Source organism: Microtus pennsylvanicus, chromosome 3, assembly GCF_037038515.1.
Source record: "Microtus pennsylvanicus isolate mMicPen1 chromosome 3, mMicPen1.hap1, whole genome shotgun sequence".
Lineage (NCBI taxonomy): Eukaryota > Metazoa > Chordata > Mammalia > Rodentia > Cricetidae > Microtus > Microtus pennsylvanicus.
The window spans coordinates 130,274,112-130,301,447 of record NC_134581.1 but is presented as its reverse complement, the minus strand read 5'-3'; the positions used below and the strand labels follow the sequence as shown (position 1 = coordinate 130,301,447).

The 27,336-nt window shown below is 46.7% G+C and overlaps 1 protein-coding gene across 4 annotated transcripts in view; it reads left to right on the top strand.

Moving 5' to 3' along the window:
- Palm2akap2 (PALM2 and AKAP2 fusion) overlaps positions 1-27,336 on the top strand; it is a 409,045-nt gene that overhangs the window by 115,695 nt on the left and 266,014 nt on the right. The window lies entirely within an intron of this gene.

The window sequence follows — 27,336 nt, the reverse complement described above, 5'->3', positions numbered from 1 at the left end:
CTTCTCATGGGTGTGGAATTATCTGAAACCCATGGATTTGGCATACAAAGGAGCATCCGGTTTTGTCAAAGTTGGGCACTTTCAGAGCACCGAACCATGTGCATCTCGGGTTCAGACAAGAGCTGTCTGACGCTGCCGAGATTGGAGAGGCCTTGCCAGTTCTGCCAGTGTTCCCCAGATGTGGTTTTCACTGGAGCCGCCACAGCTGGGTTATATATTTCCTTTGCAGAGGAGGGAACGGTTACTGGCGCTATGTGAAATAATAGCGAATTAAAGGAAGCCTGCTAGAATGTTGGAGTAAAAGACTCTCCAGACATTCTGCACCTAAGCACTTTTCCCCCTGTGCTCCAGGAGTTCCCTAGAAACACATAAATTTGTTGGAGAAATACTGTGTAATGTTTTGGAAGCGATGTCTATATGAAAGTGTTTTCAAATGCCTTTGGATGGAGTCTTCTGGAAAATGCATGCAGGCCTGATGTAGGCTCAGTAGCTCGGAAACCCCACCCCCTTTCTCAAACTCTTCTGATCTGAAAGACTGTGCCCAGAAGGAGAAAGCTGTGCATGGGGCAGTGGGCAGTGGGCAGTGTCGAAATACCAGGATTGGCTTCTGAGGCTCTCTTTGAAGTTGGTCCTTGGATTTAGGGAGGCTGTGGGTTCATTTCTTCCCCTATCCACGCAGTGCACGTACATTTGGGTGGTTAATGAAGTTGATCAGCGTCTAAAGTCGGTGTCACGGCAATGTGGCAGTCCGTCTTGAATTTGCTACAAGTGGTGCCACGGAGCTGGCGGGTGTTTTGTGTAACTGGATAATGGGCTCCTTCAACTGCTGACAAGTGTCTGCCCCAGAGAACCCTGGGCCGCTCCCCATGGGCTGCTGTTTGCAACAGCTGTCACATTTTCTTGCCTCTGTGTGACCAGTGTCCCTGGATGCCTGGGGGACAGCTGACTCCATGAAAGGACTTGCTTTCTGAGCGCGGTGCCAAGGGTAGCTAACACGAGGGCCACTCCTTCCAAGTAGGCTGGAGTAATCTCAGCCATGGATCTAGGGGGTACCCTCAGGGTTCTCTTAATCATATAAGAAGATAAATACCCACCCGCCTGTTCAGTTGTGAAGCAGAGTTTATCCTGTGGACCCGAGGAATCTTTGAGTAGTTTTGAGAATAGAGGAGAGTCAGCATCAGCAAAAATCTAGTTGGGATTAAATGTTATCTCTGTGTGTGTGTGTGAGAGAGAGAGAGAGAGAGAGAGAGAGAGAGAGAGAGAGGGAGGGAGGGAGGGAGGGAGGGAGGGAGGGAGGAGAGACAGAAGAGTGAGGTGGACTTTATGGCTACAATCAGTAGATAATTTTATGTCACATCTGGGCTTAGTACGCACTTTCCAGATTCAGCAGACCTTGCCTCTCTAGACCACTTTCCCAGAATTCTCAGGGGGCACTGAGATGCTTACAGTCCTTCCCCCAAAACTATCATGTCTGAAATCCCTCTGAGATAACAGAGAAGAGAACGATTCTTCCCGTCTTCACCTATTTGGGTTCCTGTGTCTTGATCAGTCTTGAGTCTGAACCTCAAATTTTTCCTCTATAAACTATGGGCCCAGGAGTTTATCTCTTGGGCTGTGTTTGAAGATTGGGGTTTGGGGGTGAGGCGTTGTGGCCCATGAATGATGTTCAGCCTGAGTCCTCAGCTCCTGTGCAGTGCTGGGGAGGGGTCAACTCTGAGGGAGGTCAGGTTCTAGCCAGCACCACTTTTTCCACAGCAGAGATTGGGACCTGAAGGCCCACTCATCTCCTCATTCCACAGGTTTCTGTGGAGTATCTCTCTTAGGTATCACCGATGCTGACAACCACCATCAGGAAGGTCTTGTTCTTGCATGCTTGAGTTAAAAGGGGGGTGTGCTCCTCCCTGCGTAGCCCTGGCTGGCCCAGAACACACGATGTAGACCAGTCTGACCTTGAATTCACAGGCATCCACCTGTCAGAGCCTCCTCAGCGCAGGGATTAAAGGTGTGTGCCTCCACTCCCAGCCTCAAGCTTAATATTTGAAAGGTCAGGTGTCCGGTGGCCCATGGTCGTCTGTGGGGAATCACCCAGTGTGCTCCAGCGCCGCAGCTGAATCTGCTAAGTCAGCCCAGAGACCAATCAATGAGAAAAAAGAAGCCTCTCATGTCCTTTCCAAAGAAGAGCAACTCCATCTTTGGCAAGTGTCTTTCCTCCTTCCTGGTCCTTTCCTCTCCAGAGATACTACCACAACTATACCTTCAGAACCAACGAAATACTTCCGGCCACAGAGTGAGGAGAAATAGTACAATGGTTGCCATTTTTGAAATGTCAGCAAGGCCTTGGGTTAGGTGCTGGCCTTGATTAAGCACAGAGTTACTCATAGTCAAGAACTGGGAGAGCATGTGAACAGTGACTGTGGATTACAAGTAGGACAGAGCCCACGATCTCGAGTGTAGGGAATGGAAACAGCCTCAAGGCATGTGGAGACCCCCTCCCCACTCCCAGGCCCCAAGAGCTGTCACTTGAACAAGCTTGGAGTTTGGATAAAATAGCATAGAAAGTAGCATTATAACCTTTCCTATGACTGTGGGCATTTATTTATTTTTGTGTGCTTATTATTTCTTTGGAACAATTAGTATGGAGAAAGGAAAGGCAAAAGCTATAAATTAAGTCAGTAGTTGGAAGTAAGAACATAGTGAAAGGCTGGCACGTGTGTATGTGTGTGTTCATGTATGTATGTACATATATGTGTTATCTGTGTGCCTGTGTGTGTGCAGATGCAATAGCCTTTGCCACTGTGTTAAAGGTCAGAGGTAGATGTTTGTTATCTTCCTCTTGTTTTCTGTTTGTCTTTCTGAGACAGAGTTTCTCACTGAACCTAGAGCTCTCCAATTTTGCTGGACTGGCCCGCCAGCCCCCAAGATCTGCCTGTCTGTGGTCCCCAGCACTGAAGTGTAGACACGTGTCTGCATGCTACGCTTCTTCCATAGATGCTGGGAATCTGAACTCTCCATGCAAAGCCAGTACCTTACCCACTGAGCCATCTTCCCAGCTGCCAGGAAACGCTTTTTATAAATTTATTGATTTTTATTTATGTCTAAAGGTGTGAGTTTCTGTGCAACATGCGGCTGCAGGTGCCTGAGGCGTCCAGGGGTAGTTGGGTCTCTTGGGACTGGAGTTATAGAGACTGAGTCCTGCTGTGGATGCTGGAAACTGAGCCTGGGTCCTCAGCAACAACAGAAAGGGCTCTCCCTGCTGATTCATCTCTCCAGCTCCTCATGAACTTCTGCTAGCATACGCTCACTCTCCCTTAACTCTAGCCAGAAGCTCATGAAGTAGACATTACTCTTGTATACCGTTTTAGAGATGGCCAAGTCAGAAAACTGTTGGGACATTAAACAGACAGTGCCACTATCAGGGTTTCAATGCACAGGCCCTGAACTGCCGTGGAAGATGGCTGCAGTACCTCACCCTTGCTCACGGGGGCACTGTGCAGGTGGTCTACAGCCTCAGTGTGAGCCCCCAAAACAGCAGCAGAATGTGTAGCATTGGAAAAATTTGAGTAAGTCAGAACTATATCTTTCTGAGACTCTTCCAAGCTGGGTCCAGAGCATGGAAAATCCCAGTATAAACTCTAACCCAGTGAGTAATATTCTCTCGGGGGAAGCTGCTCCGTCTCAATGGAAACTGACTTTGGGGGAGGGTGTTGTTGTGTTTCCATATCCAAGGGGGAGATAGCTTTCCTTGGGCAGGAGTAAAAATGACTAAATGTTAGGCTGTCTTGGGTCAAAGTCCCAAGAATCCCGTGGAAAGGGCCCTTGACATGACTGCATCACGTGTGCTGAAATACAAAATGCTAATCTCACCTACACCTCTCTTTGTGGAGGTTTGTCGTGTGTTAGGACTCACTCTGTGGAATGATAAAAGTCTCCCTTTGCACTTGCACGGAACCTCACAACTCACACAAACGGTCTCCATGCTGCATGCGTTCTGACGTGTGGAATCCCACTGTCTCCACTGCACAGCTGAGCATCCAGACACACACAGTGAGATGCAGAAGAGTTTGGGGAAGCTCTGGTCTCTCCTGATGCATATCCATCCTGGATCCTCCTGGGTTGGGAGGAGGGCAGTGAGCTTGGAGGTACATGGGCTTGGATATGCCTTTATAGAATCAGGACCCTCTGAGATCTTGCTTAATCTCTGTCTCTCTCTTTCTCTCTCCTTTTTCGTTCTATCCCTTCATTCCTCTTTCTTGGTCCCTCTTTTCTTTGAATCTCTGTCTTCTCTGACTCCCTTCCTCCCTCCGTCCCCTCCCCCTCATCTCTCTGATTTTCCATGTACCGTTTCTTTCTCTGTATCTTTCTCTGAATTGTCTCTCTCTCCTTCCACCCTTTCCTCCCACCATCTCACCACCACCTTTTCTTCTTTGCTGTCTCCCCCCCCCCAAGGTTCGGTCAGCATGTTGATGGCTTCCACTTGCCCCAATTCTCTGTCCTGAGTAGGCCTAGAGAAAATATTTTTTTTCCTTAGATTTGTCCTTTTACACCCTTACTTTCCTTTGAGTGACAAGTCCCTGGGGTTTAAGTTCAAGCGGGGGGGGGGGGGGGGGGGGCTACCAGTCTACGATTGACTCATGCCACTGTGGTTGGCCTGCTTAAGCTGCATATGACTTATGTATGATTCACCCCTACATGCCAAGTCAGGGGTGCAGAGGTGTTGGAGATCCAAATAGAAACCTCTTCGTAACTGGTTCTTGTGGGAACCAGCGCCTGCACATCCCTTGTGGACCAGTGTTGTTGGTGGAGGGTTGACAGAGAGCAAAGAATCTTGGGTATTTATCTGCTGTCTACTTCCATCTCAGAGATAGAGTGCACCACACTGTGTCTTTAAACCTCTGCATCAAGGCCTAAGAAATCATGTAGTAAGGTTATCAGGGAGAGGAAGGGTTTGCCCTGGCTTGAATTTACAAGGTTGCCCGGTGAATAACTGTCACCTTGGGATCTCTCAGTGCCATGACAAGTCCTGAGTGTGCTGAGGGAACCTTACTCAAGCGTGTGTAAGGGTCATGGAACTCTCTGGATAGTTTTTGTATCTGAGAATTTCAGGGCTTGAGCCTCTCAGGACAAAGAGTCACTGCTCTCCCAAACGTCAAAGCTCTGTAAAAAAACAGAGTACTTAGCGCTTTCTAAAAAGTCATTTCTTTTTCAAGCCAGGCAATGGGGTTATGGGTTATGACAAGCCAACATCTGAAAGAAAGCCAGGGTCCAGTGGAGGCACATCTGCCATTCTGTAGGGGCTATCCAGTACATTGGGGACCACTGCAATTGGTCCTTTGAACTAGTCCCATTCCATCACTGATTCCTTGGTGGTGGCGGGGCATCGGGAGCAGTAAGATAGTCATGACTTTATGTGGCAGGACTGGGGCTGAGATGACGCATAGGACGGTACTCCTGAAGGCTACCAGGGCCTTGTTGTCCCTCGGTTTCCTCATCTGTGAGATGGATTGAGGAGAGGCCCACATTGTGGAGCATTTGCAGAAGTGACTTGGGAAATTTCCTGAGACGACTCAGAGCAGACACCCAGCGAGCATGCGCAGAAAGTTTCTATTTGCAGCAAACCAACAACTTGTGCATCTCCAAATAGAAAAGAGAAACAAAGGGACAGCTCTGCCAGCCTCAATAGTTCTGCCAAATTAGGAAAGTTTGGCTGAACGTACTATCTGCCTAGAGTTTTCGTGTGTGTGCGTGTGTGTGTGTATGTGTGTGAGAGAGAGAGAGAGAGAGAGAGAGAGAGAGAGAGAGAGGGAGAGGGAGAGGGAGAGGGGGAGGGGGAGGGGGAGAGGGAGAGGGAGAGGGAGAGGGAGAGAAGGAGAGGGAGGGAGAGGGAGAGGGAGAGAGAGAGGGAGAGGGAGGGAGAGGGAGGGAGAGGGAGGGAGAGGGAGAGGGAGAGGGAGAGGGAGAGGGAGGGAGAGGGAGAGGTGGACACAGTGGCTGGAGGACCCTGATTGTCCCGCTGTCTCACTCTCCACCTTATGCCTTTGAGACAGGGTCTCTCACAGAACCTGGATTTAGGCCCAAGGCCAGCGAGCCCAGGTGATCCTCCTGTCTCTGCTGCCACAGCACCAGGGTCTCAGGCCTGCATGAGAGCACATCTGGCTTTCTGTGTGTGGCCTGGAATTCACACCTGGGTTCTCGTGCTCATCCAGCAAGTGCTGTTACCCACTGAGTCATCTCTCCAGCCCCCATCGTGAGGCTCTTTGGTAGCTGTGAACTCAGTAGATTATGGGAGCAAGTGCATAACCTAAATCAGGGGCACTGAGTGGAAAGCTGGGACCCTAACGAAGCAGAGCCCACAGGGCAGTGAAGCCGCAAGTGATGTGTGAGAACGTGGGTCCTGGGTTACTGCAACAGCTCATGGTCAAGAGAAGTCAGAAAATGGATTTTTAAACGTAGGGCCTCCCATTTAAATGAAGAATGTGAATGAGGTCAACAGGTTGGCATTTTGTGACCTTTAGGTGGGTAGGGCTTTGAACTTTACAGTTTGTTTTCTATATGCACTGACTTAGCTGAGTTTCATACATATGGAGGCTCTAAAGTAATCCTCTGGGCGTTCTCCCAGATCAATCATAAGGTTGCACAATCGGATTCTGTTTTCCCTAAGGATCGGTGAGTCTCACATCCTAAAGTTTGGGTTCTTGGAAAAGATAATAACCTTTTGCTATAGTTTTGAACTAGGTTGAGCCCCTTGCAATTGTGGATATAATAGTAAGTCAGGGTGTTCACATGTGGGCAGACCGCGGCTTTCCAACTTAACAGAACCTCAAAGACCCTGTCATTATGGAAGAATCTTGAAGAACATTTACCCGAGGCTTGCAAATCTGGCATGCTAAGTCAGATATCTGAGTCTACCTCACATCAGGATGCTTGAGATGATCCCGATTTATCATCAGCTTCAGGTGATGGTACAGGGAGACACTACTGGCCAAAGCACAGACATTTGATAATGTGTTTCTCTCTCTCTTTCTGTGTGTGTGTGTGTGCACATGCACACGTGCACATGTATGCACCCTGTGTAGTATAGAACAGCAAAGCACATTCCTTTCAGGATCAACTGGAGACCTCCTTGATGCTCCCACTCCCATGGTCTGAATGGATGGACATAGGAAGGAGGCAGGAGAGTTTGCTTTTCTAGCAAGGCCCCAGCTGTTTCCGGTGGCAGCTGCTGTTCCAGGGACCACACTTTGAAAACCATTGCTGAAGGTGGAGAAGAACGATAGTAAAGGAAGATGAGGGTCTGAGTCTTAATAAATGGTGTGTGCTCATCGGGCATGCTGAAGAGTTAAAAACAACCAGCAAATTCAGTCGCATTGAGCAAGAACTTCAAACAGCCCTTGTGTGAGAGGATGGTGAAGGTGCATTGCGCGGCAGGCTGGGACTTAGTGGTTAATTCATTAGACTCTGCGGTTGACCTCTGGAGTTTAAGAATTCTGGCGGGGAAAGACATTGTTTACCTAGAGTACTTGCTTAGTTCTATTTAGATAAAGTGAACATTCTGTTTATCACTTGAAGACAACTTTTTGGAGAATTTCTCAGGGTTAGATGAGTGATTGGGTTGGGGTGTGTGTGTGCCTGGATTGTCTGAGCAGGCTCTAAGGGTTTGCAAGGAACTAGTATAGGCAGAGAGGGTTGGGTGCCTTTATTGATGCTGAAGTTTGCACAGGATGGGTTTGACTTTGGGTCCAAGGGCAACTGATGAAGACAAGAGACACAGTAAAGGAGATTCCTAGGGCTAGGGTAAAGATAGCTCAGTAGGTAAGGTGTCTGTTATGCAAACACCAGGACCTGTCTGCAGATCTCTGGCCCCCACATAAAAACCAGACTTGGGGGAGTGGACCTGTAAGATACTCAACCAGACCAGACTGGACCAGACTGGTCGAGACCAGACCAGACCTGTTTCGATGGGTCCAGACTGGACCAGACCAGTCTCAGCCGGTTCAGACCGGTCTTGACTAGTCCTGACTGCACCAGACCAGTTCAGAACGGTCTCGACCAGACCAGACAGGTTCAATGAAGAGACCCTGCCTCAAAAACTAAGGTGACAAGTGACCGAAAATAGCAGAAGTCATTCTGTGGCACAAGTGAGACCCCCATCACACACACACATGCACAAACCACATATAATAACTTGCTATACGTCCAGCAGTAGTGGGAGGCCCTTGGAGAGAAGGGCCCCATGACGTGGTGATGTTATCTCTTTGCAAACTCAATCGAGTCAGCAATCAAGTCTCATGGGACCTCCTTCAGCAGGGTTTGGAACAGCTGCTTCACCTGTGGTGACCCGAACAGGAAGCCAGTTTGAGCCACAGCTGATGTGCGATTATTTACTAACAGCTCAGGATTCTCTCCAGCCCGCCTGTGTACACACAAGTATGGCTTGTCCTTGGTGTATCCAAAGAGTTTATTCTCTCAAGGATGCCATCCAGGCGGCCGTATTTGGAGCACCCATTGTCTGAGCCAGCTCTCCATTTCTGGAAGAATTCAAACTCGCCCAGTCTCTCGTTTGTCGTATAATACAAAGCACAGAAACTGCACTGTGCTGGACGGAGGCTGAGAGAATAAGGATAGACTGTGGGTGACAGGCCACACAGCACAGGGCACTGTCTGGAGAGTTCTCTCGGGCACGCTCTGAGCTTGGGAATACCACGCGGATGAGTCGTATTTCAGACAGAAAGGCCGGTGGAGCAGACGTTGATGTGGGGAGGCGCATGTCTGAGCCGCGTGTGTCCTGGGTTAATCATTACCTCCATGTTTTCCTGCAGTCCTGTGCTCATAAGGATTACTAACCAGAGACAGACACAGAATGGCAGGGGCTGGAGAGATGGTTCAGCCTGGAAAGTACCTTTCTTATACACACAGGGCCTGGGTTCGATCTTCTGAACCTAAAGAAAAAAGCTGGGTGTGCTGACACTTGAAATCTCAGAGCTGGAGAAACAAAGACAGGCAGATCCCTGGGGCTCACTGGCCAGAGAGTCTCACCTAGTTAGTGGGCTCCAAGTTAATGAGGGACCCTGTCTCAATATAACAAATAAATAAATATAAAAATGAAGGTGATAAACAGCCAATGTTACCCTTCAATCCTCACTCCCACTACACACACTCACACATACACACTCACACACACACACTCACATACTTGTGAACATGTGCACACAGGTGAGCATGCATACACAAAAGCACATGAATGAAAGACACAGAGGAAAGAATAGCTTATTTGCATAGCACCTGAACGTGTATTAAAAATACTTCATATTCATCTTTGACCCTGAGTTTCGGTGCCTGGAGCATCTCATAAGGCAGAAGAAAGGCATAGTGAGGCCAAAGCCTTTCTCTTGTCTAGCATGGAAGCAAAAAGAAAAGCCATTCGTGTCTCCTGATTAAAGCCCCATCTCTGTTTGAAAGCCTGGGGCCCCAGCCCTCAGAGTACGGTTTTCCAGTTCCATTTCCCCACTGCAGATGATTTTAGGACCCGGGGAGCCTTTGAGACTGGCATCTGTGTTTGACCAAATGTCTTCAAGGCGTTTGTAAAACCCGCCCCCCCTTTTTTGCTGGAGAATTAAATAGCCCTTTTACTGGTTTATTTACCATTCTAGGTGGTGGGAGCCCTCTTCTCCCCAGTCTGCTAAACCATAACCAGTCACATGAATATTCTTTTTATTTTTAAGTCTGGGTCTGAAATGTAAAACTTTGAGGGTTACCAAAAAATGTTACTCTTAAGAGAAAAACGTGTGCTTGAAAGCTTAACCCCACGGGCAAAGGCAAGGGCGGGGAGTGGGGTCTTTTACCACCACCACCGCCTTCATTTTCTTCACCTTCTTCTTCTTCTTCTTCTTCTTCTTCTTCTTCTTCTTCTTCTTCTTCTTCTTCTTCTTCTTCTTCTTCTTCTTCCTCCTCCTCCTCCTCCTCCTCCTCCTCCTCCTCCTCTGTCTTCTTCCTCTCTCTCTCTCTCTCTCTCTCTCTCTCTCTCTCTCTCTCTCGGATTTGAGTGCTGATGGTGACATCATCAAGGCCATTAAATACCAGTCAGAGCTTCAGGCTTTGGGTAGCTATGATAACGTCTTGATTCTACAAGTGACAAGAGAGTGAGGCTGAGCAGCATGGAGTCAGGCACGCAGCGTCCCTGAGTTTCTGCCCCCTGACTTTATAACATATGCCATCTTTAATGGGGGAGACCTGCTCATGGACTTTGCAGTCTGCACATGCATGTCAAAAACTCAGTGTCAGAATCAAGTAAAATCTCAAAACTCCATCATACTAACCACAGATGGATGTGTGGGGCACAGAAGAAAGAGACACAGAGGCTAAGCATAGAACAGACCCTTGAGTCCGCCCAACTTTTCATGGACTTTGCAGTCTGCACATGCATGTCAAAAACTCAGTGTCAGAATCAAGTAAAATCTCAAAACTCCATCATGCTAACCACAGATGGATGTTTGGGGCACAGAAGAAAGAGACACAGAGGCTGGGCATAGAACAGACCCTTGAGTCTGCCCAACTTTAGAAACACCCTTCCCCCAACCTTATTAGCAGTGAGAATGAAGGACGTCAGACCTGCATTGGATCTGATGAGGGGGAGCAAAGAGAAGGCATTGCCTCTGGAAACACAGAAAAGAGGAGGCCCAGGTGAAAGTGACCTCCGTCCCTCAGTGACCACCTTTCTTGCTTAGCATGTTCCTAGCTGCCTCTGGCTAGCCGTTGCTCTCTACTCTGTCCTAAGTCAAAGCTGGAACAGCCTGGCCTAGCGAAGGCATTTTCCTCAGCAGAGTCGGGGTCTTAGTTACTTTTCTGGGCCAAGATACTATGGTGATTTGAATGTATTTGGCCTCCATCAGCTCTTAGGGAGTGGCACTATTAGGAGGTGTAGCTTTGTTGGAGAGGGTATTGCCTTGTGGGAGGAAATGCGTCACTGTGGAGCCGGGCTTTGAGGTTTCCTATGCTCAGGATACTGTAGTGTGTCAACTTCCTGCTGCTTTCTGGTCAAGATGTAGCAGGCACCATGACTGCCTGCATGCTGCCAAGTTCCAGTTATGATGGTCATGAACCGAACATCTGAAATTGTAAGCAAACCACCACAATTAAATGTTTTCTTTATAAGAGTTGCCATGGTCATGCTGTCTCTTCACAGCAATAAAATTCTGAACTAAGACAGAGACCATGACCAAAGCAACTTACAGAAGAAACAATTTATTGGGGTTTACGGTTCAGTGGGTGAATCAATGACCCATGGCCGCCATGGTGTGGAGCAGGGCAGTGAGCAAGCAGGCATAGCATTGGAGCAGTAGCTGAGAGCTTACCTCTTGAGACACAACCATGAGTCAGAAAGTGTGTGTGTGTGTGTGTGTGTGTGTGTGAGAGAGAGAGAGAGAGAGAGAGAGAGAGAGAGAGAGAGAGAGAGAGAGAGAGAGAGAGAGAGCACTAACTAGGAATACTGTGGGCTTTTGAAATCTCAAAGCCCATCTGCAATGATACACCTCCTTCAACAAGGCAACCCCTCCTTAATGTTTGTGAAACAGTTTTATTAACTGGGGCCCAAGCATTCAAATATATGAGTCTATGGGGGACATTCTCTTTGAATTGGTAATCTTCCCTTTTAGAGACAGGTACTCAGGAAGTCCAAAAAGCAAAAGTGAGCAAAAGATGGTCACTCTATCCTGGGGTTACTTTTAGAGGATAAGGTGAGTTTTCCAGACTTGCAGATTATCTGGGTATTAAGTACTGTGTGGAGTACTTTACATTAGCAGTAACTCCAGGATTTATGGGATAAGCAAAGGAACTAGATTAGTACGGCCAAGCCATTGAGACCATAGTAAAGGAAGACAAATTCCTGGGGACAGAAGCAGTCATTCCTAATTCCAGGTGATTGATTTATGGGAGTCAAACCTAGAATCCTCTACTTTACTAGAGAACCCAGAAGTCTGGCTTTTGGAAAATATCTGTTGCTGTCTAAATATTCACAGCGGCTTAAATCGAACAGAACAATATTTTTTATTTTTTTAAATTTATTTATTTATTAAAGATTTCTGTCTCTTCCCCACCGCCGCCTCCCATTTCCCTCCCCCTCCCCCAATCAAGTCCCACTCTCTCGTCAGCCCAAAGAGCGATCAGGCAGAACAATATTTTACAATGGACCTAGTTAGCTCCATTCCCCACTGCACCCCACTTTCCCTCAGCCCATCCTGGGTCATCAGTTTTCCATGAATGCCCTTCAGTACAGTTTATTTAACCCTAAAGCAATAGTGTATGGGATGGGTATGCAGGGTTATTACAGCTTAGATCTAAGTGAGATTTAAAGACGTCTATGTTTGTTCGACAGGTTGGTGAGATGCACCCACAAGAAGCCCATTTGTCATATACTCACGGGCCCTTTGCGATCTTTACACTATTTGAAAAACAAACAAGCAAAGAAACAGTACACAGAGTCAGGGTTGCTGCTGGAAACAGTCCCTTTTTCAGTGATCTGGGGCAATCAGGAGTTCTCTGTAAGAAACCCAAGCTGAAATCCCTCTAAAAGAAGGGGGGAGGGGAATTTAATGAACAGAGAGCAAAACTGACATCAGCTTTTTGATGTCTGAACAAATGTCATACATTTGTGTTGTTTCCAGAACAATCAGAATAGCATAATTTGACCTCCCCCAAAACTCAACCAGGAGGCACTGTTGTTTCAACCAAAGTCTAGGCAGTTTACTTGATCCCCCCTTCTCCCTGCACACGCAGAGTCCCAACAGATTAAGACCTGAAGTGTTGGCTGAAACGGGGAGTCAGCGCTTTCTGTCGTGGTGGGGATCTGAGTTGTCATGAACACCATCCTCAGGGTCCTGAGACAAATGATTGCATCTCCCTTGTAACTACCTCCCCCTTTAGCCCCTCCCATCCACTCACCATCTCTGCTTTTATAACTTTAAGATGCAGGGTGCCGAGTACCTGCCTGGATGGACTTAGAGTAACAGGTCTTTGCTGGTTATCTGAAATTCACACGTAACTGGCTGCCTTTGTCTGTCTTTTGGCAACCCCAGCTCCTTCACATAGTGTCGCCTGCATAGGCAGGTTTAAAATCCACCTCATTTGTGGAATGTCAGGCAAGTGAAAGAGAATGTTTGGCTATATTTATTTAATTACGTTGTGGTGTGTGTGTGTGCATACATGCATGCATGCGTGTGTGTGTGTGTGTGTGCGCGTGTGTGTGTGTGTATTTGGAGAGGTCAGAGGACAATATTTAGGAATCAGTTCTCTCCTCTGTACGTGTTCCGGGGAGGAGACAAATGTCATCAGGCTTGGTGGCAGGTGCCTTTACCCACTGAGCCCTCTCCTGGACTATGCTTTTGATTTTAAATAGCTCATTTGCAAGGCCACAGGACACGTGTTCGAAGGAGGTACATGTGCCTCCTTGGCATGTTACAATGTGCTTTCAAGAAATCCTTTGTGAAGGTGTGCGTGGTGGCACAAACTTTAATCCTAGCACTTGAAAGGTAGATGTAGGAAGATCAAGAGTTCAAGGCCAGCCTGAACTACATAGTGAACACTTGTCTTAAAAAAAGAAAACCAACAATAAAATAACAAGGAATGGAGTCATAGCTCAGTGCTAGTGCAGTTATCTAGTATGTAAAATTCCCTCTGTGTAGTTCTTGACAAAAAGAAAGAAAGGGAAAGGTAAGGAAGAATGAAAGGGAAAGGAAAGGAAAGGAAAGGAAAGGAAAGGAAAGGAAAGGAAAGGAAAGGAAGAAAGAAAGGGAAAGGAAAGGAAAGGAAGAAAGAAAGGGAAAGGAAAGGAAAGGAAAGGGAAGGGAAGGGAAGGGAAGGGAAGGGAAGGGAAGGGAAGGAATGGAAAGGAAAGGAAAGGAAAGGGAAGGGAAGGGAAGGAAAGGAAAGGAAAGGGAAAGAAGAAAGAAAGCTACCAGCAGCAGGTAGGCATCTATATTCTATGAGAAACCAGTCATGTCCTTTCAGAAAGGAGCAAGAAGTCAAGAAGTGGTCTGGTGTGTATTTGCAGGGAGGACAAGTAGAAGGAGAAATCAGAGCATTTCCTCACTCTCTGCCATTCCTCCTCTCTGGCTCAACATCCGAATGCCAGAAAACCACAAAAGCAAAAGGAGAAAATGGGTTATGCTGAGCTATAGCACAACACTGAAATGTTAGCCTTCAGGGCTGGAGAGATGGCTCAGCAGTTAAGAGCACTGGCTGCTCTTGCAGAAGACCTGGATTCAGGTCCCAGCACCCACATGGTGACTCATAGCTGTCCCCAACTCCAGTTCCAGAGGATCTAATGTCCTCTGGCCTCTGCAGGCACCAGGCATGCACATGGTGCATATACATATATGCAGGCAAAACCCTCAGATATATAAATAAAATGACTTTAAAATAAAAAAAGACATATTAGCCTTCAGCAGTCCGTTAAAGCAGCATGGATAACCAACCTTCAGCAATCCACAGATCTTCCACTGTGTGGAGCAAGACGGTGCCTCCTAGAGAACAGGGAATGACTCATATTGCAGTCATGATCACCTCATTCCTAACGGGCACGTTGATGATGCTGTGATAATGGCTGCGATGATTCCTTGATTGTCAACTTGACAGACTCTAGAAGGAGAGAAGTCTCTAGGAGTGTGCGTGAGGGAGTGTCCAGACTTGGTTAACTGAAGTGGGAAGCCACACCCTGATTGTTGGTGGCACCATTCCATGGGAAGGGGTCCTGAACTAAATAAGAGAAGGGAGCAAGCCAGGTACCAACATTTGTTTTTCTCTACTACCTGACTGTGAATGTAGTGGCCTCAAGCCACTGCCACCTCACCCTCCTGCCACCATCCCTACCCAATCATGGTGGACTGTTTCCCTGGAAGCCCAGATAAGCCATTCCTTCCTGAAGATGAGCTAGTCATGGTTTCTTGCGGCCGCAAAGAGACAAGTCACAGAGTTGATTTATTTGCCTTGCTCTTTCGCTCACCCATTTGACCACAGTGATTTCTAAATGATAAGGAGTCACGAGGGACAGTCCGTTGCACACAGCGAATCAGAAATGCAGAATAGATTGTAGCAATGAAAAGCGACAACAGAGGATCTCACAGTTCTTTTAATATATAGAATTGTTTTATTTTATTTTGCCTATAATAAACACATGTTTTATTTCCCCTGCAGACATGTCTGTGAACCACTTGCATACCTAGTGCTTGTGAAGGTCAGAAGTGAGATGGGTTTTTCTTTGGGTTGCCAGCTGACAAAAAAAAAAAAAATGACATGCAGACTCATTATTAATTGTGAAAGCTCGGTTGATAGCTTAGGCTTGTTTCTAACTAGCTCTTATAACTTAAATCAACCCATTTCTTTATTAATCTACGTTCTACCATGTGGCTTTTACCTCTATCCCATTTTGTGTGTCTGACTCATTCAGTGTCCTCCCTGCCCCGAAAATCCTGCCTAGCTATTGGCCATTTGGCTTTTTATTAAACCAATCAGAGTGACACATACTCACAGTGTACAAAAAGACTATTCCACAGCACAGAAGAGGGCACAGGTTCCTGGGATTGGAGTTACAGACAGTTGTTAGCTGTCATGTAGATGCTGGGAATTGAACCCAGGTCTTCTGGAAGATCAGCCAGTGCTTTTAACTGCAGACCCATCTCTCCAACCCCACAAAATTGCGATTTTTGATTTGGAATAGGAGCCAACAACCCATACCTCATGTGTGGGAGCCACAGAGCACCCTCCCTTCAGAAGGCTGCTTTACACGGTTTGAAATGACCGAAAACAAGTTTGAGGCTGTTTCATAACATAAAAATGTAATGAAATTCAGATTTATTATCTACCAGTGAAACTTTGTGGTACCACAGTCCTGGGTGTTCACTTCTGTGTCGTTTGTGACCACGCTATGGGGAGCCAGCAGAACGGGGTCATCACAGCAGAGTTCAGATGACCTCTCAGGCCTAAAATAGTTGGTGTCTGTTGAGAGGAAAACTTGGCTGATCTCTGTTCTCTGGGTAGCACATCTTCTGTGACTGTAATTACAGTAAAGGTTTTTGTTTTTTTTTTTTGTTTTTTTACAGTAAAGGTTTTTAAAAAGCTTTTAGTTAAAGAACTTAAAGGGGGCCCGGGAGACGGCTGAGGACAGAAAGTGCTTGCTGTTAAAATGTGGAGACCAGCTTGGGGCACCATGAGAAGAGCTGGTGTGTGAGTTTCCCGGAAGTCCTTGTCACCTAAGTCAACTGCGTCTTGTCTTTAGAAAACCAGATAACATGATCCCTTCAGGTCGCAGTTTGGCTCGTCTAAAAATGTCAGTAAACTTTAAGACATTTTTTTTTTCTACAGATAAAGACAGAGGACAGAGGAGGAAAAGCACTTGCAGATTTTCATATGTATTTTCTGCACTCCACAGAGCTTTCTAGAATGCTTACTTTCCTCTTCCAGGGAACTTTAAAAGTGAAGGGTTAGAGCAGAGGTCAGAGAACCCATCCGCTACATCTTCTATGTCTGAAAAAGCAGCCAAGGGGAGGTGGTTTCCAGCCAACCAAGCCTTTTCCTCGGGGCCTGTCACCTCCTGGAAGCCATCGGGCCACTGCCTGGATTTGCCAATAAAGTAGAGATCAAGTGAAAGCCACTGATGGCCACTGGTAGCTGATCCACCTTGGGCCTGCCTGAGTTAGTAGGTGCTTCCTTTGTCCTTCCTTCCATGCCTTATTTAGAAAGGTCCCCTGCAATTTGAACTTTTCAGCCTGGAAATTTTCCCCAGGGCCTTTGGTGTCTCTGTAATAATTTCAAATTGCCCAAGGTTTAGAGAGACAGCCATGTTGTGAAATCAAGTTTTAAAAAAAAACAAAAACAAAACAAGACAAAAAAAAAACCCATGATGACTACCGGCCTTGGGCTAAACATGTGACCATGCTGGAGAGAGCAGTGTGGACACTCAGATTGTTTGCTCTGTAGATGGGCAGGCAAGTTCTGCTTCTAGGTCCTGACCCCATGCCTCTTTGTCTGGGCTGCTTCTTAGCCGCTACACAAAGAAAGAGAAGCCTCCCATGAAGTTCAGAATGTCTCCTCTGCGGGACCACTAACATTGTAGACCAGATCATTCTCTGCTATGGGGCTGCCCATGCTTATGTGACATCTGGTAGCATCCCTGATCTCCCCTTCTTCTCATTGTGATAATCTTTGTCATTGCCAAGTGCCCCATGCATGATAAAATAACCTCTGTTGATAGGCTAGAGATGCGTCAGTTGGTAGAATGTTTAACTACCAAGCACAAAGCCTTGGAATTAATCCCTAGTATTATATAAACCAGGCACGGTGGTCAATTTCTGTAATCCCAGATCTTGGGAGATGGAGGCAAGAGAATCAGAAGTTCAAAGTCATCTTTGGCTAAATGGTGGTTTGAATGTAATTGGTCCCCATAATCTCATAGGGAGTGACACTCTTAGGAAGTGTGGACCTATAGGAGTAGGTGTGGTCTTGTTGGAGGAAGTGTCTCAGTGTAGAAGTGGGCTTTGAGATCTCTTTAGCTGAAGCTTCACTCAGGGTAACAGTCAGTCCACTTCCTGTTACCTGAACGATGTAGAACTTACAGCTACTTCTCCAGTACCATGTCTGCCTGCCTGATGCCATGTTCCACCATGATAATAATGGACTGAACCTCAGAACTATAAGCGAGCCACCCCAGTTAAATGTTTTCCCTTATAAGAGTTGCCATGGACATGGTGTCTCTTTACAGCAATAGAAACCCTAACTGAGACAACTACATGGTAAGTTTTAGAGACTGTCCTGGGTTACATAAGACCCTGTCTCAAAACAAACAAACAAAATCAAAAATTACCTAATGTATAAAGTAAGGCCTACCAACCAACTGCATGCTCCAATTTTATATTATCAGGGACTTATTCTTTTAAGTGTGAATACTCAGACTTAATGATTTGTTCATTTAAACCTCGGTAGAGATGGGGGTGATACTAGAAAGATGGCTCAGCAGTTAAGAGCCCTTACGGCTCTTGCAGAGGACCTGAGTTCAAATCCTAGCATTTGTGTAAGGCAGCTCACAACCACCTGTAACTCCAGCTTCAAGGGAACTAGATGCCTGTGGCCTCAGAAGGCAGCCGCACTCACACATACAAAAATTAAACCTTGTTGAATTTGTTGTATTGGGGTTTATTGATTAATGTTTGTTTTAATTTCTAGAGTTGCCAGCAAAAGCATTTTTCTCAAAAAGGGTGATGTCTTTTTGAGAGGGGTGGCAAAGACTTTTCATCTTATATATGAAACTCAGTAGCTATCTGTTGATCAAGGTTTTCTGTCCCACCTGGTCCTACAGCTGTTAAGTCCCAAGGAATCACACAGAGGTCTACATTAGTTATAAACTTATTGGCCCATTAGCTCAGGCTTCTTATTGACTAATTCTTATAACTTACATTTAGCCCATAATTCTTGTCTGAGTTAGCCACATGGCTTGGTACCTTTTTCGGCAAGACAGTCACATCTTGCTTCCTCTGAGGCTGGGTCATGACTACAGACTGAAACTTCCCTCTTCCCAGAATTCTCATTGCCCCGCCTCTACTTCCTGCCTGGTTACTGGCCAATCAGCGTTTTATTAAAAGTAATACAAGTGACAGGACAAAAGACCACTGTCCCACAGCAGCTATCTGTCATGTTGTCTGAGGAAGAACTTTGAAGCCGCAGTTTGTCACTGAGCAAAGGACACCAGCTGGATTGGAGTTGCCCTTGGCGCACAAACCATGTGGCGTTGCTGGGTGTGAATAGACTTCTGAGGGAGAGTCCCTGCAGCCTTTGCTGAGCTGCGGCTGGAGCCCCGGCTATGCTAAGTCCCTACAGCTGCATATATGTTTTCCAGAAGAGAGGAACACCTTTTCTAGAAGACTGCATACCAGGTGTGGCGGTTCACTGAAGGGAGCTGGGCAGGGAAAGCATTTAAAAAGGGGGGAGGGGAAGCAGACTAGCTTCCTGCCTCTTTCCCTTGCCTGCAATTTATTATCAGTGAGTTCTGGAGACCAGAAGTCAGAAATCAGCCTGTGCAGTAGGAAAGGCTAGAGGAGGCATGCTTTCTTCTGAGGACTGTGAGAAAGGATTTTTACCCAGGCTTCTCTCCTTGGTGTGCAGAGAGCCATCTTCTGTGTGTCTCCTGAAATCATCACAATTCTGTGTCTGGGTTGTTTACCTGTGAAAACATCGGTTGCTTTCAGGGTCTGTCCTGGTGGCATAATTTTGACTCGATTCTTCTGTAAAGATTGAGTGAGTTGTCTTCTGAGGATCCGGAAGTGAAGACTTCAGGGAATAAGCCACGCCCAGTTCCTGGACCCCTGCCATTGCCAGGCACTCTGTATCTGCACCCTGCCCTGCTTCCTCCTGTGGAAATTGGGCCCCGGAGGAAACGATGCTAAGAGCATGCGCAGAAGGAGCCCTTTGCTCCAGGCCGCTGTCCTGCTTTCACAGGTGACTTTCTTTCAGTCCCACAACCTTCAGCATCCTGGGGCCCTCTGTCTTTTATCTGAAAGGAGAAAGCAGTACAACAGCATTCAGACCATGTGACCTGTATTAAACACCACCCCAAGCTGGTTAAAAGCATTGAGACACGCAGTGATCTCAGGAGAACTCAGAACAAGAACACAGTCTCTGTCTGTGTTTTCTTCTTTAACTTGGGATGTTCCTAGCTTGATGAATAGTGAATGACATGTTCCCCAAAGGGTCACAGCTGTCCCTAGGTGACAACATTCTCTCGCTTTCCTCATGCTGGGGTATCATGAGCAGGACGGGTAGCAATTCCCACGGGAGCTCAGGTTCAGCTGGGAGGAGGTCTGTCTCAGTCTGGCAGGGTTCCATTTCGAGCCCACACTCCTCCTGCCCTGTGCCAGCTGCCCGCTGTTCCAATGCACCTCCCGGATGCCTGCATTTCTCTTCCCAGATCCCAGTCCCATGTCCATGCCACAGGCCGCAGAGGTCAAAGCAGGAGCATGAACGAAGTCAATGGGTTTGGAATTGAAGAAAAGAACATCCAGAAATGTGTGCCCCGAAGTCTACAGCGGCTAGAGCATGCTGGGAAATAAGGCCAGTAGGGTAGAGTAGCGTCCAGGGCAGGAACTCATACCTGGTCCCATGTGCGGTGGGACCTGGAGATGTGCGTTTTCTCAAGGGCTGCTACGTGACAGGATAAGGCGTCAGCCTTCCGAGTCCCTGGTACCCATCACTGCCAATGCTGTTATGTCCCAGAAGACTCCTGCGGTGGCTCACGTGCATCCTGAGCAGTGGTCCACATAACTTCCATGGATACGCTGCGGGGACATTTCCAGTGGGCTGACACCCAGAGGAGAATCTTCAACCTCTTCTGGAGACCCTTTATCTTTGGAGAGCCGGTTTCACGCTGGAATGTGAAGGCTATTTCTGGACAATGGCATCTTCTTCAACTTTCAGAAGAGCCTGGGAATAAAGGGGGTGAGTCAGCCTGCACTTATTTTAGGGAAGCTTAGGAATTTAATCTGGAGTCACTTAGCTTCCCCACTGCCTGCCAGTGGTGTCATTTGGGGGCAGAGCACAGCAGGCAGAAATACTGTATTCATCATCATTGATGGCTACCCAGCTCCTCCTCCACCAGGAGCAGCTTTATGAATTTTTGCAGAAGATGTCCAGGAAAGTGGACATCCAGAAACCGTTAAGTCCGAGGCATCTTCTCGGGGCTGGTATCATAAAGGCTCCTGGTATCCTGTCACTGGGCTCGTACAATGAGTGGCACACTGTGGTGTCTTTGCCAAATCACCTCATTTGATGGAGATGTCAGCACTGTGTTACAGGTGTTGCCATCCCAGTTTTAACGAGCAATTAGCATTAGCCTCGGAACGTTAAACACAGACCCAAGGTATGAGTCCAGATTTGAACTCTGAAGCCTGTGTGCCTGTGACCCCAACAGGTCTGGCTAACAAGTGTCTCCCTCGCTGCCACCCTGTGGTTGTGCTCTTAGGGCATCGACTGGTCGTGAGATTGTCTCCTGCTTGCCTCAGACTTGGCCTCAGGATCCTTCTCAACACAGCACTCCAGGCAGCTGAACCTTGGTGTCCTGGAAAGAAAGCCCCTCCCTCCTTTTAGCTTTATTTTTCTTTGTACTGAATCAAAACCAGGTCTGGCTCTGCCATGGCTTTTTGTTCCTGTTGCTCATTTCTCAAGATCTATTTACAGTCTTTAGAGAAGAAAAACCTGTAGGAAGCTGAGAACTCAGTACCAGTATGGTTTTCTGTAGTCAGTGGAGAGTCTGTGTGTTTTACATTTTATGTATTTATGGTTATCGTGTCTGTGCATGACGGGAAAGGTATGCATGCCGCAGGGCCTTGGTAGAGGTCAGAGGGCAACACTGTGGAGACAGTCCTCTCTTTCCACCTCTGTGAGGCTTCTGGGCATAGACCTTGGGTCACCAGGTGACTAACTCTGAGCCAGCTCTCCAGCCTCATTCTGTTGTCTTTACGCTATGGATCTTTTTGCTTGGTGGGGGGGAATGTCATTTGGGGACCCAAAGCCTTGACAGGGACAGTGAGCTTTGGTGGAGAATGAGCTGTAAAGCCTCATGCTGTTTAAATCAGGCAAAGCTTTCAAGTGGTTCTGGATGATGAGGTGACATCACGGGGTGGTGGGTAGGTTAGGACACAGAGGATGATGGGGCAGCCTGCAGAGGCACATGGTCAGCTTCCGTTGCTGTGAGACACATCAGCCCAGCAAACAGACAGCTGTCTCAAGGGGAAAACGCCAAGAGGGCCTGGACCCAACACGGAGAAGGCAGATCTTTAAGAGGAAACTCAGATAAGAGAGTGGAGAAAATGGGGAGATGGTCAAGATTAGACTGCTTGGGACTCTTCCTATTCCCTCAAGTTCTCCTTCCCTCTCCCCTTCTCCCTTTCTCTTCCCCTTCCACCCTCCTTTTTCCTCCCACCCCCATGCTCCCAATTTTGTCAGGCAATCTTTTCTATTTGAATTTTTTAAAAGTAGTAAGTATCACTATAGATTACTGGTTTTGCAATAAACTCTTTTGCTAGGTGTCCCAATGTAATAGCACCCACAGGTAGGTGGTTGAGGTGTGTGCATGCACATGTATGTGTAAGCGATAGACTGATGCCAGGAGTCTCCCTCGGTTTCCATTCACCTTATCTTTTGAGATGGTTGGGTCTCTCATGGAGCCTGAAGATCACCAATTCAGTTAGAATAGTAGGCCAGCAAGTCCACTGGGCATCCCCTGGTTCCTGCCTCCCAAGTGCCAAGATTATAGGTGCTTACCACTGTGTTGGCTTTTTGATGGGAGTGCTGAGCGTCACACTCAAGGTCCCTGAGTTTGTGTGGCATGTTCTATTGACTGAATCATTTCCCCAGCCTCTGAGTGGTTATGTTTTGATGCTTACATCACCTTGGTTCTTTCTGATTATCTGAACCAAAACACTGGCCCTCAGAACAGACACTCCCTCACCCCCGGAATAGAATCCCCTCTCCCTATATTTCTCACTGAGCCTGTGTGTGCCTGCTACGCTAGTCCAGAAGCCCTCAGAATCATTTGGATCCCAGGAAGTAAGAGGGCACGTTGGAGACACGTTCACCTTCCCTCCTGAAATGCCAGTGACTTCAGGGTTCTGGGAAATGTCACAAAGCTGCGCTGGGTACATCCAATTCGGTCCTCTCCTTAGCTTCAAAACCTGGTATGGATGCTGAGGGAACTGTCAATGTGCCGCAAACTGCATGGCAAGGGTGGAGAAGACCAGAAAGCAAGCGGGCATTGGCAGGAGGGAGCAGACACCCCGGTATCTCTCCTCTCTTTCACCCCGATTCCTCATGTACACTATAGAAGGTGAAGATCCTGACTTAGAATGCCTAGTGCTTGCATGTGGTGTGCATATGTTCTTTGGAGTTAAAGAGATCAATGAGATTAACCCATATGCACTCTGTTCCATGGCCATGTCCCAGGCCAGATTCATAGAGACAAAGAGCGTCAAAGGCCCTGACAATTATCAGTTGTTCTGGCCACCTGAGGGCCTCACCTTCTCCCAGGCAGCTCTAGAGAGAAAGAGAGAACGCCAAGCCGGCTCTGGCAGCTGATCAAAGTGGCTGAGCTCTGCAGACACCATTGCCAAAACTACTTACATTGCTTCTCCAAAGGGCTTCTGGATGTAACTGAGTTTCCAGTTACTCCCCGAGTTAGGGGGAAACTTCACCTGCCTAGATATTGTTCTTTCTGTGCACTCACCGCTGAGGAAAATAGGTTCTGACTTCCTGTGGCTTCTTTCAAGGAACAGAGCACAGCACTGAGGAAATGACATCGCAGCAGGGCAGGAATGGGATCATCTACGTATTCTGATTGCATTTTAAAATTCCATTTACACACAATCGGGGTGCAGTTAATTAACCGCAAGTCAAAATGCCGGTCTGGATTTCAGGGAGTCTGATTTTAATAGCTTCCTCCTCCTCCAAAAAGGCATTTCTATGACCAAGAAAACCCGTCATGCCAAGGTGGAAGCACTGAACTTGGTTGGTCCTCCTCAATTTGTCAACAGTCTTGATGATTTACGAAGAACCAGGACTGAAGTCAAGCGGTTATCTTTGGTGTCTGGGTAACTGAGGATAGTTTATTAGTTCCCTGCTGGACTTCCGTCCTGACGGAGTGCCTCTTTCTCAAACCCACTTGTTTCAAGAACTTGCTCTCCAACCTCTGGGGCTGTAGCAGATTGTAGAGCCTTGAGGAAGTAGGGCCTAGTAGAAGGAAGGTAAGACAGAGAGGTTGTGCCCCCAACTCCTTCATGTTTCTCTCTGTCTCTCTCTCTGTGTCTCTCTCTGTCTCTGTCTCTCCCTCTCTTTCTCATAATATATATAGAGATTCTTGGTTACCATGAGGTGAGTGACTTCCTTGCCACATACCTCCCCCAGATTTCTATCTCACCACAAAGTAAAGGAGCTTAATGACCACAGATTGAAACCCAAGCCAGCGTTGCCTCCTTGACAACTGTTTCTCAGGTATCTTTGTTAGTGATAGAAAGTAGACTGGTCCCTCTCCCATTGTCTACAGTATTTTCTCTGGTGATGGAAAGTAGACTGGTCCCTCTCCTGTTGTCTACAGTATTTTCTCTGATGATGGAAAACAGACTGGTCCCTCTCCTGTTGTCTACAGTATCTTCTCTGGTGATGGAAAGTAGACTGGTCCCTCTCCTATTGTCTATGGTATTTTCTCTGGTGTGCTGACAAATTAAAATACTGAAAGCAGATCAAAGAGAGCTGGCAAAGTTTCTTTCTGTACATTTACCCAGATCATAGCTGGCTGATGCTTTTCTTCAGGTTTTCCAGGACAACAGAACTTTACAGTATTTTTTCTTTCTCATTTTCGCTCCTTTCTTTTTAAATCAAACTGGTGTAGGTAGAGAGATTGCATAGTGGTTAGCAACACACTTAATTCCCAGCATCCACACTGGGATGACGGTGACTCACAACTGTCTGGAACTCCATTACCAATGGATCCAAAGCCATCTTCTGGCCTCAGTGGATACGAGACTTGCATGTGGTACACAGACTTACAAGCTGGCAAAACACCCATACACATAAAAGTTAGCAATAAACAAATCTTTAAAATGTATAATGTACTCCCCAAAAGTGGAAAAAATAAGTTTAAGATGATTAAAAGATAACAAGCCTCATCAATATTTTAACATTGTAAAAAGAGAAACAGCCTATGAGCTGGCTCAGCAGGGGAGGGGCTTGTTGCAAAAGCTTGGCATCCTGAGCTCAATCCCTGGAACTTACACGGTAGAAGGAAATGACCTAATTCCCAAAGTTGTCCTTTGACCCCCCCCCCGGGTGCACACAAAAGTGCCTGCACACACACACCACACACACACACATACACACACACACACACACACACACACACACACATATATATATATATATATATATATATATATATATATATACAAACCCCACACCACATACCCTACCCACACACCACAAACAAACAGAGAGAATAAAAAGCCCTCACCATGTGAAAAATGGTGCGGGGTTTTCTTTGCAAAGGTTTCGTAGAGTTATAATTACATTCTACGCAAGTTTTGTATACAGCTTTTCACTTAGCATTTTCATAAACAATTTTTCATTTTGCTGCAACCTTCTCATGAATGTAATTTTTAATTGACTACTTAATGGTTTGTTAGGAGTCCATTTGGCTGTATCAGGAAACCTGACAACCAGCAGTTCTACAGGGATTTTTAGTTTTACGGAAAAAGAGTTGGGACAAGAGCAGATGCTCTTGGGACAAGACTCTACCTGTAGAGCGTATTGGGGAACTAGCTCCTACAGCTGCGCCATTTTTGTGATGCGTGCCGGAAGTCAGGCCTGAGCCTTGCTAGAGGGGCTGCATCACATGACCGCCTGGCCCCAAAGGACTCTTAAGAGCTTGGCTTAGGCTCATGATCACAGCTAATAAAGAGGCTGAGGCAGGAGGGGGAGTAGAGGTGGGGGGTGGGGAGATCACGAGTCTAAGGCTTGCCAGAACTACAGAATACAGGGTCAACTCGGGCAATTAAATGAGATATTTTCTCAAAATTAAAAGAGAAAATAAGCCGGGCGGTGGTGGCACACACCTTTAATCCCAGCACTTGGGAGGCAGAGGCAGGTGGATCTCTGTGAGTTCGAGACCAGCCTGGTCTACAAGAGCTAGTTCTAGGACAGGCTCCAAAACCACCGAGAAAATAAAGGCCAGAGTTATACCTCAGGGTAGAAGCCTAGCATCAACCCTGTCCTGTTGCCACACACAAAAGACGAGGATGATGAAAAAAGTTTCCAAGGGTAAAATGGCACACATTAGAGTTGTCACATTGAAAGACAGTTAATCTTTTAATTTTTTTTTCTAGAATCCCAGTATGATTGTGAGGTAAAATGGCACACATTAGAGTTGTCACATTGAAAGACAGTTAATCTTTTTATTTTTTTTCTAGAATCCCAGTATGATTGTGAGGTAAAATGGCACACATTAGAGTTGTCACATTGAAAGACAGTTAATCTTTTAATTTTTTTTTCTAGAATCCCAGTATGATTGTTTCCCCAGGTAAATGGCACACATTAGAGTTGTCACATTGAAAGACAGTTAATCTTTTAATTTTTTTTTCTAGAATCCCAGTATGATTGTTTCCCCAGGTAAATGGCAGGATTGAGAACCTGTGCTGTGTCCCATCAGACTTGTCTTCTACCAACAGCCATGAAATAGAGCAAAATTCAAGCCAACAGGGACCAAGGTGGCTGTGACTACCAAGGGTAGAGAGAAGAGGGCTCATCAGTCTTTAGGTCTGCTCTGATTGGGAATTAACAGCATGGTGGGATGGTCGGGCTGAGTAAGGGCTGAGTAGACGCCTGGAGTGGAGGCGAGAGCATCCTTGCTCATTTGATGAATGGGAGCCTCTGGCCTGCAGCATCTGCATGTCTCCGGTTTCAAACTAGGGAATATTTGCTAATACTTTACCAGTTCCCATGATACCTGTTGCAGGGCGGAACCTTTCTCCAGGTTGCCTTTGATCAAGTTTATTTACCTGAAAGCTACCTCTTTGGTGAATTCACCTCCTAGACTCCTTGTACCTGTGGGATTTGGGGCCGTCTGCATCTTGGGTCTGGGCCAAACGCCAAGCCTGTCCAGGGTGAAACATCTTTTTCTGCACTGTCTGTTATCATGACTTTATTGCTTTTCCTGATGCCTTAGAATTTCCCTTTTGTTCCAACAAAATGTGAGAATCAATGTACTTTCCACTTTTTTAATTTAAATTTATTTTTCACTTTTCATACCAACGCCAGTTTCCCCTTCTGCCCCCACCTCCCCCATTCAACCCCATCCACTCCTCATGCCCCAACTGTAAAGCAATAATAAGCCTTTTCAAAGTTGTCTTTTAAATTTATTTGCAAAAGAAATCCTATTGAAATGAACTTTACACTCTGGGGCCGGATATGGATAGTAAATGCATGAGTCTGAATTTGTGTGATTCAACCTGCAAGTATTTTTTATTGTCTGTGTTGCTGATACCCTTGTGGATGCTGAGGGTGTTGTAATAAGTACAGTGTAGTCTTGGCCTTCACAGGGCTTGCAGTCCCATAGGAATGAGGTAGAATAATTGCCAAATGAATAAGTAAGTGTGAGCTGGACCTGGTGGTCCAAATGGGTAATCCCACTCATCAGAAGACTATGATAGGAATTTCCAGCCTGGGCTACGTCCTATATCAGGTTAGCCAGGACTGTACATAGCAAGCCCTAAATACATAAATACAGACCAAGTAGATGCATACTATGTTCCTTGCAGG